Here is an 11,047-nt window from a genome sequence, read left to right as displayed (position 1 = left end):
GTTTTTACAAAAACTTCAGTTTGTTCCTAAAATAATGTCCCTAACAAAACGTCTTCATTGAAATTTTGAAATTCGAAAGTTGGTTTTTAATAATTATTGATATACCCCCTACAAAAATCGTTCCGGCACTTAGAAAATTTACGGGATCCGTATCACGACAAGATTTTTGGTAGAATTTATTTGATTTTTTGGACTTAGCAAAATTTTGGCTTTCGACCAGTAAAATATTTTCAACACTTAAAATTTTTCGAGAACAGGAAACTGAAAAAAAATTGGGACTTAGAAAAATTTTGGGAGTTTGGAAACATGATAAATTATTTTGATGTTTATTTTTGCTTTGAACCAAAATTTCGGAAAAATCGACGAAATTACAGGAAATTTTCGTCCGATTTTTACAAAAACTTCAGTTTGTTCCTAAAATAATGTCCCTAACAAAACGTCTTCATTGAAATTTTGAAATTCGAAAGTTGGTTTTTAATAATTATTGATATACCCCCTACAAAAATCGTTCCGGCACTTAGAAAATTTACGGGATCCGTATCACGACAAGATTGTTGGTAGAATTTATTTGATTTTTTGGACTTAGCAAAATTTTGGCTTTCGACCAGTAAAATATTTTCAACACTTAAAATTTTTCGAGAACAGGAAACTGAAAAAAAATTGGGACTTAGAAAAATTTTGGGAGTTTAGAAACATGATAAATTATGTTGATGTTTATTTTTGCTTTGAACCAAAATTTCGGAAAAATCGTCGAAATTGCAGGAAATTTTCGTCCGATTTTTGCAAAAACATCAGTTTATTCCTAAAATAATGTCCCTAACAAAACGTCTTCATTGAAATTTTGAAATTCGAAAGTTGGTTTTTAATAATTATTGATATACCCCCTACAAAAATCGTTCCGGTACTTAGAAAATTTACGGGATCCGTATCACGACAAGATTTTTGGTAGAATTTATTTGATTTTTTGGACTTAGCAAAATTTTGGCTTTCGGCTAGTAAAATATTTTCAACACTTAGAAATTTTTCGAGATGAGGAAACCGAAAAAAAATTGGGACTTAATTTTTTTTTGGGAATTTGGAAACATGATAAAATATTTTGATGTTTATTTTTGCTTTGAACCAAAATTTCGGAAAAATCGACGAAATTACAGGAAATTTTCGTCCGATTTTTGCAAAAACATCAGTTTGTTCCTAAGATAATGTCCCTAACAAAACGTCTTCAATGAAATTTTGAAATTCGAAAGTTGGTTTTTAATAATTATTGATATACTCCCTGCAAAAATCGTTCCGGCACTTAGAAAATTTACGGGATCCGTATCACGACAAGATTTTTGGTAGAATTTATTAGATTTTCCGGACTTTGCGAATTTTTTGCTCTCAGCCAGTTGAATATTTTTCAACATTTTGAAAAATTATTTTGATAAGAAACATTACCAGGCTTTTTGAAATTTTACTGTGGATTTTTTGACTTATGAAATTTTAGGAATATTTTCATAAACTTTTATTTTTAATTTAAAAAAATGGAATAAATGGACTTTGGATTTTTCGTGATTTGGAAAATTATTGTGACATTTTGGTAATTCAACGCTTTCTCCACAATTTTTTAATAAGTTTTTAAAGTAAAATAATTTTTCAACATTGTAAAATCTTATTTTTATTATTAAATATGTCTTTATTGAACTTTCTTATAATAATTACATTTCATTTACATTCTAAGTGGTATGGCTACATGCTCTTCATCTTTGTTATATTTTTCGTTTTCTTATTAACTGTTCACATTCATTTATTTACTTCAAATTGTTTTACATTTTTGCATTGAATCGAATACATTTGGGTAAAAAACAAAAAAAATCACTTTAACAACTAATCCTAACTTAAAACTAAAAAAGTAAATTCATTTAAATATTCAAAATCATTAGAACGAGTAAACTACGAACTGTATTTTAAGATAAATCCTCCAAGCGTTCTTACTTGTTCCGCACGAGTTTTGCAACCACGCAGTGTTGTTGTCATCTCGATGAAAATGTTCAAAAGTTCTTGTGGTGAAAACAGGTCACTACTGCCTTCACCCGTTGATGCTGGTTGGTTTTCCCTCGGTTGCTGACTGAAGCCAGGAGGTGTTGTATTCTCTGCAACTTTTTGCCGCTGATTCAACGGCAATGGCTGCAGATTTGGAACCACTCGAACAGATCTCGCTCCAGGTGACGCCAAAGCAGGAAAATCCACGTCCGTGAAAGTTGGTGGTGTTTTGCGACGATTTGGTTGGTGCCTCGTCGTCGCTTGCTGCCGAATTTTCACAAACTCAGCTCGTTTTGGGCAGCTTCGATTCTTGGTAGAATGGTCGCCGCCGCAATTGAAGCATTTGGCTTCAATGTTCTCGTTGATTGTGGTGCAAGCTTGAGTTTTGTGCTCACCTCCGCAGGTTGCACAACGACTCTTGATGAAACAGTTTCTTCCACCATGTCCAAACTGCAAACAGTTCGAACACTGTGTCACGTCACGGTGCACTGGACGATAACGTTCCCAAGTCACGATGATGTTGAAAATTGCCCGAACTGCTTTCAGCGCAGACGGCGTTGTCGACCCTTTCTCGAGATGAACCAGGTACAGTTGATCACGATACTTGATGTCCTTGTTGTGCCTCGTCATCTTGAAGACTTCGATCACGTTCAACTTAAGAGTTTTGAGCTCTTCTTTCAGCACACTCACATCCATGTCGTACAGGCCACGGAGGACCTGTTTCATGGGGCGTTTACCTGGATCGTCATGGCTGTAGTATTCAATCTTTGTGTTGTTTAGGAAATCCCGAACGTAGTTGTAATCCTTTCTGGTAGGTAGCAGAATTTTGAGTCCATCAGCACACAAGCGAATGGAAGCTCGTAAAGCACCAGATTTGATAAACCCGGTCAGCCACTTTCGCACCGAATCCGATGACGATGTTTTCACAAAAATGGGCGGCAACTTTTCCCGTCGTTCAAATTCTTCCTTCTCGCTCACGTCCACAGGGAGGGTAGCAAACTGGTTTCCAGACGAATTTTGAGCGTCCTTGCTCAAACTGCCTGGCTTTGCAGGTAGCGCTTCGGCATTCTTTAGCTTCTTCAAATCTGCCGATCCTGCTGGTGAGGACCGCCTCTTTTTCTTGCCGTGAGGCATTTTTTGCACTTTTTTGGTTTGTGAGGGACGCACGTCTGACTCGCTTCTCTGCTGATCGCAGACTCCCATTGTAAAATCTTGTTTTGATGTGAGTGCATATATTCCTGCAATATTACTCATATTTGTGAAGAGGAAGAAGGGGGGGGGGTCTGAATTGGGCGGGGTGCATTAAAAACCAATAAAATTATTTTTGGGATCAAAATCTACTTTATGAACTTGATATGATTTTTGGAAGATTTCAGTTGTTTGCTACTATAAACTCAACTTGATGTGGCATTGTTGGTCAAATAAACTCAACAAGATTTTTCGCAGATACGCCTCGAACAATTTATGTTCGTAGCCATGTTCGGTTATCTCTTAACCATACCCTGGGGTGAACTTGACTTGTTCGTGTTTTTACGAACATGGGTAGATTTTTCCAAGATGCAACTTTCTGCCCGGGATACCTCGTTTTGAAGCTACAGAACAACATGCGTAGTTTTTCCTCTGTGGTTTTTCCCTGAGTTGATCATGTGATGGTTCTGCAATGTTGTAATTCTTACAAATATACTCGAAAGCAGTTCTCACGTTTTCAGAATAGTGCTTCGTTATATCGTACAGGGACACTACGGTATTATTATCAATACTTTCAAAAGAACACAACAACGAACTGATATGAATATTCGACGAATCGTTTCTGTAAAATACTTAGAATAGGAATTTCTAATTTTATTAAACGTACTTAGGGTACCAACAAAGTCATGAATATCAAATCAATTTCAAAACATACATAGCAGGTACGTCATTTCTGCCTCCGCAGGTAAATAATGAGATTTTAACCAAGCGTATACAGGTCATTCCACCTGAAGCGGAACACCATTTGAAAATTACCATCTCCGATTCTGCTCAAATTTGGCAGGGCTGTTGAGACTATCAAAACATGCAAAAATCCCGAATTTCATCCAAATCGGACCACCCCCTCAAGTTTTGTACCCTCCCAAAAAATCGACTTTTTGGCGATTTTTGAGCGAAACCCCTATCTTCAAACGACGATAACTCAGGAACCACAAATCTTAGAGGGTCGGTCTTAGACTCAATTTTGAAGGAAATTGGACGTAGAATCCATTTCCGTAATCAAAATTTAGATTAAAATATTTTTTCTACCTGTATTGCGCAATTGAAAAATTTAAATGGCCGTATCTCAAAATGCCTTCCTAATGCCTCATTTCTTCCCACTTTATCAAATTATTTCTTTTATTTGAAGCAAAAACAAATGTAGAGCTTGGGTGTAATAGATGAAATAATTCTCATGGGTTCTAGAGCTTTTGCCATGTGCGGTAGCAAAATAGTGCCATTCAGCAATAAATCCCAAAATCTGCCTTACGGTTTGAAAGATTGAGCCAGATCATATTAAACCAATTTTTATATTGTAAGCTAGTTTCATCTGAATAATTGATGATTTTTTTTTCAATTCTGGTACATTTAACTTCAAAAACAAACCATATACTTTTGATCTAGCTTCTGATACATGTGGACAGCAGCTGTATCGTCTTCTAAGATTTCGAAATGATTGACAAAAAAATAAAGATAATTGTTCGGACGGTGTCGAAATCAACGTCAGTTAATTTGATCTTAATCAGATAATAAATCCGATTAATCTTTTAATTTTCTTACATTTTTCAGTTTTATACTTTCCAGAAATCCTCCTGCTTAATCATACTTCACGAGAGTTTTATTCATGTTAATTCATAATTTTTAACACGATAATGTATCGTACACTTTTTCTTAAGTGTTACTTACAAGATCAATTTCAATTTCCTGCTAGCTCAGCGGGAATTCCATTCTGTACTGTATTGCGTGTCGTTCTTGCTCAGTCCTGTGGGCTAGCACATAAATTCACCGTATACTATCTTTTTTAATTTAAGATTAATACAACAGTTTGCTGCAACTTTTGCCTAATTTGCTAATGATTAATTGGAATGAAATCTTATTTCAATAAATAACCAGGTAGCAGTTATTGATCAGCGCGCCCGAATGCTTCTAGCATATGCGGCGAGTGTAGCTAATTAAGGTAATCTCAAATACTTAAAACTTTAAAATTCGATATCTCTGGAACGAAACATATTCCTTTCTGTCGATAGGTGATTCTTAAGTAAAATCGGACGGGGAATACGATGGTGAGGTCCAATTCAAAAAATAAATAGGGCTGTTTTGAGATACGGCCATTTAAAGTTTTCAATTGCGCAATACAGGTAGAAACAATATTTTAATCTAAATTTTGATTACGCAAATGGATTCTACGTCCAATTTCCTTCAAAATTGAGTCTAAGACCGACCCTCTAAGATTTGTAGTTCCTGAGTTATCGTCGTTTGAAGATAGGGGTTTCGCTCAAAAATCGCCAAAAAGTCGATTTTTTGGGACAAAACTGGAGGGGGTGGTCCGATTTGGATGAAATTTGGGATTTTTGCATGTTTTGATAGTCTCAACAGCCCTGCCAAATTTTAGCAGAATCGGAGATGGTAATTTTCAAATTTGCATTTTTTCTTGCACACTTCAGGTGGAATGACCCATTAGGGTGTAATATGGTTGTATGGAAAAAAATAAAGTTGTCCAAATTTAGCGAGCACAGCAATTTTTCAGTTCCTTTTGGGGTCCTAAACAACTCCCCAAAGTTTGGGAACGATTGGTTTAGTCCTCACTTTGCGCAAAGCGATTCAATTTTCCATATAAATTTGTATGGGAAAAACCATTTTTTTGGATTTTTATATTTATAAAATCCACGTTTCACGCTGTACTAAAATCGGATTCATATTCGGATGCTCTGGAATGTGCTCTACAACTTTCCCGAAGAGAGTCATACGCGAAATCATTAATTTTCTTGCATGAATCAAAATGTTCAAAATGGCATAACTCAAAAAGTGCACATAAGTGCACTTTGAAATTTGGAGACAAGTTAGGACATGGTTCAAATTTAAAGCTGCAAAATTTTCAGATCGCACAAATGCACACAAAAAAAGTACTCCATTAACAAAGCTGAAAAAAACTAAATTTTGAATAAAAATCCATCTTTTTTGATTTTTATTATTTTTTTAGCCTGTAAAAGTGTGTTTTGTAAAATGTTATTGAAAAGTTGAATCAATTACCTTTCTTAATATATACAATGATGCAGGAAAAAATACATAAACAGCTACACAGTACAACTATGAAAAATAATCATTTTGTCAAAAAACACGTTTTCGCCTTTGAAGGTCTGCAATTCAGTGAATTTTGAACCTACAACTTTCAAACTCCGGATTTTTCTTAGTTAGAATGTTTATTTTCGAAAAAAATACCAAAAAAATAATTAGAGTATGTCGGTTTTTCGATTTATGGCCGCCTGAAACCCCATAGTGCAAGCGCGCGCTGTTTCTCTGCTTGGACTTTTGTCGTCGTCGTCGTTTTCGTTTGGTATCCGCTGCGCTGCGTTCTTGACATGTTTATTATAATTTTGAACTAAAATACCAGGTTTGTTTTGAGATATAAAATTTAATGTAATATGTGATCAACAAAACGAAAAAAACACTAGATATCATATTATAAGAGCGTGTGAGAGAGAATACAAATTTGATGAATTAGTTCATCCATGATCCATCGTCATCTGTTCTGATCCAAACCTAATTGCAAACGTTTTGGATTTAAATTTATCTGCTTTTGTTACAAGAAATACCATGCAGTTTTTTAGAAAAAAAGGAAGGAATTTTCTTTAGATTTTTTTAAAACTGAATCCAAATGAGTATCTTAAAGGAAGGCCGCAACTGCAAGATCTGAAGGTAGTTAACGATTGTGCAGAAAGAGATGTTTCCTGAATCGAAAAATTTACTGGTAAACTGACAAAAAAATTGTAAACAGTTGCAATATTTGTTGCAGGTGGTCTAGGAACACAGAAAGAAATTTCCAGAAAGAATAAAAAAATAATTTTAGAAAGCATGAATGAAAATTTGCAGCAATAATTGTAAAATTGCCTTGATTTGTTCTAATTTGTACTAAAGTATATTTTTGTTTTAGCAAACTACCTAAAGGAACAACATTTGTATTACCTGATGATTTTTTTTTTAAATAATTGAATCATTATCATGTTTCTTAAGCATATACGAAAAACTGCGTGTAATGCTTGGAAAAACAAACAAACCCTGTTCTCATGACATTTGCTGTATTTTTTTAATTGAGCCTAAGCTGTCTTTTCTTTAAATTATTTTTTTCAGCGCAGTTTATTTTTATTTTTGACATAATTTAAGAATTGATATGCTAAATATATCTCAAAACAATCCTGCTATTTAGTTGAAAATTATAATAAACATGCCAGAAACGCAGCGCAGCGGATAGCAAACGAAAACGACGACGACGACAAGCGCGCGCTTGTAGGTAAACAGGCAGGCAGGCAGGCGAGTGTCGCACCTTTCGGAGCCATTTTATTTAATTTAGCTAATTGATGTCAGAACGCAAAACGAACCGTTCGTCTCAGCTTTCTCCAACAGACTGACAAGCAAACGCGAGAGATTTTGTTTAGAGCCACAAGTCGATATTCTACAAGACTCTCTCGCACTCACCATAATATAGAAAAGCTCTCCTTCTCTCTCATTAGGTACGCCCTTAGGAAACGGAACTTTACATAGATAATGAGACTATATTTTCAACGGAATTTCATAATGCACAGCACAAAGGTTTATTTAAATGCTTACAATTATTTTTCAATAATCTTTATCCACCCTATCTCCGACATTCGCCTTCACCTGTGCGAAAAACCTTCACCTGTACTCTACTGAAAAATGGCATAAATTTCTCCTGATCTTTTATGATATCTCAAAAACCAAATTCCCATTGACCGGCCATGATTTCCAGTATCCTTGCGAGCTTCCCGTTCATCTATCACGTACTCATCACACCAAGGTCTCAAAACTATCAACAATTTGTTCCCGCTTTCAGCAAAGTAGACTTGCCGCATCGCATGACATACTACCTCTCAGATTCCTTACTATGCCGCGATCTCCACAAAGTAAGCATGCCTCTCAACCACATCTCATGACGTAAAACATCTCGAATTCCAACACATCATCCCGCTCTCAACAAAGCAAACTAATACTTAAATCTCTTAATTTATCCTGCTCACAACAGCAAACTAGACTCTAAATCACATCTTATGATCAACGTCACGTAGCTTACATTTCGAACCGCTCACGACAAAACAAACAAGGCTCCCAACTGCATCTGCCTCTTAACCATATGTCCTGGCCAACTTTTCTATTGCCTCTTTCGTTTCATGTGTATGTCCAGCGAAGTCGATTTTGTCACACAACTATATCAATATCTCACTTCACTCACTTCGTCCCGTTATCAACAAAGCAAGCTAGGTTCTAACCACAACTTCAAGATCACGAATTTCTCAACAATCTCTTCCCGCTCTCGGCAAATTAAACCTGCTTCTCAACCACATCACATGACTTAACACATATTCCAACTCATCACAAACATCGTTCCGCTCTCAACAAAGCAAACTCGGCTCACCAATACTTAAATCCCTCAATTTGTTCAGACCACAACAAAGCAAACTAGGCTCTAAATCACATTCCATGGCCTACACCACGTACCTTTCACTTCGTTCTACTCTCAACAAAGCAAGCAAGGCTCTAACCACTTCTCCAAGATCTCAAATCTCTCAGCAATCTCTTCCCGCTCTCAGCGCAAAGCAACCTTGACTCTCAACCTCATCGATGGCATACAACATTTCAAATTTCTTACTATGTCGCGATCTTAACAAAATATACAAGCCTCTCAACCACATCTCATAACTTAACACATCTCAAATTCCACACATCGCCCCGCTCTCAACACAGCGACTAGGCTTACCAATACTTAAATCCTTTAATTTATCCTGCGCATAACAAAGCAAACTAGGCTCTAAATCACATCTCATGGTCAACGTCTTGTAGCTTTCACCTCGTCCCACTCGCAACAAAGCAAACAAAGCTCTCAAGATCTCAAATTTTTCAACAATCTCTTCCCGCTCTAAGCAAACAAACTTCTCAACCACATCACATGACATAACACATCTCAAATTTCAACTCATCACAAACATCATCCCGCTCTGAACAAAGCAAACTCGGCTCACAAATACGTAAATCCCTCAATTTGTTCTGCTCACAACAAAGCAAACTAGGCTCTAAATCACCTCCCATGGCCTATACCTCGTAGCTTTCAGTTCGTCCCGCTCACAACAAAGCAAACTAGGCTATGAATCACATCTCATGGCCAACGTTACGTAGCTTTCACTTTTCCCCGCTCACAACAAGCAAACAAGGCCAAATTTTCTTTTGCCTTTTTCGTTGCATGTCATGTCCAGCGAAGTCGATTTTGCCACACAACCACATCAATACCTCAAATCTCTCATTTCGTCCCGCTCTCAATAAAGTAAGCTAGGCTCTAACCACTTCTCCAAGCTCTCAAATCTCTCAGCAATCTCTCCTCGCTCTAGGCAAAGCAAACTTGCCTCTACACCTCATTGCTTGGCATACCACCTTTCAAATTCCTTACTATCTCGCGATCTTAACAAAATAAACCAGCCTCTCAACCACATCTTAACACATCTCAAATTCCACACATCGTCCCGCTCTTAACACAGCAACTAGGCTTACCAATACAAAGCAAACTAGGCTCTAAATCACCTCTCATGGCCAACGTCTCGTAACTTCCACTTCGTCCCACTCGCACATGTTGAGCCCAACTTTTCTCTTGCCTCATTCTTCGCATGTATGTGTATCCATCGAAGTTGATTTTGGCTCATCTCAAATCTCTAATTTCGTCTCGCTCACAACAAGCAAACAAGTTTCTCAACCGCGTCGCATGGCATGCCACATCTCAAATCCCTCTCTTTGTAGCGATCTCAACATGCAAACCTCTGCCTATCAACCATCCTTCTCATTGCCAACTTATCTTTTCATCTTATGTGTGAGTGTTCCGCGATGTCCATTTCGCCTCACAACAAGACTAACGTCTCGAATCAGTCCCGCTCACAACAAATCAAACAAGGCTCTCAACCGCATTCCATGGTATACTGAATCTCAAATCTCTCTCTTGCGCGATCTCGACAAAGCAAACCTCTGCCTCTCAACCACGTGTCATGACATTTTCTTTGACCTCATTCGTTTCTTATGTGTCCAGCAAATTGTGATTTCGTATCACAATTACACCAATACTCAAATCCCTCAATTTGTCTTGCTCTCAACAAAGCAAACAAGGTTTTTTTTACTATATCTCATGGTCAACTTTTTGTTCGTTTAATTTCTCACATCATCACCAACAACATTTATTCTCTTATTTCTCCCGTTTTCAGCAAAATAAATTTCCTCCCAACCACATCTCAACGCCAACTTATGCCTTTTCATCTATTCGTCCTCACAACAAGATTAACGTCTCGAAACATCCACTTCAAACAATGCTCTCAATCGCATCGAATAGCATACAACATCTCAAATCCCTCTCTTTGTGATGATTTCAACAAGCAAACTGTTGTCTCTCAACCAAATGTCATGGCCAACTTATCATTTGCCCTTTCCGTCTCATGAGTGTGTCCAGCGAATTAGATTTCGCCTCACTTCTCATGGCCAACTTTTCTTTTGTGTTTCGACTCATGTGTGTGTGCCCAGCGATGTCGATTTCGCCTCACACTCTACTATCGTCTTATGCTTTCCATTGTGTTAGTGTCCAACAAGCGTACTTGTCTCACAACCACATCGCATACCCAACGAAAACGACTCACTTTTGTGTTACATCTTTCGTCTCATACGTTAGAGTGTGTGTGTGACCAGCAATGAAAGCATCGCCTCACAACCACACCGTATGGCCAAAGGGACAAATTTTTCATCCACTCGATCGTCTCAT

This window comes from Culex pipiens, chromosome 1, assembly GCF_016801865.2.
Source record: "Culex pipiens pallens isolate TS chromosome 1, TS_CPP_V2, whole genome shotgun sequence".
Lineage (NCBI taxonomy): Eukaryota > Metazoa > Arthropoda > Insecta > Diptera > Culicidae > Culex > Culex pipiens.
This window is presented reverse-complemented; position numbering follows the sequence as displayed.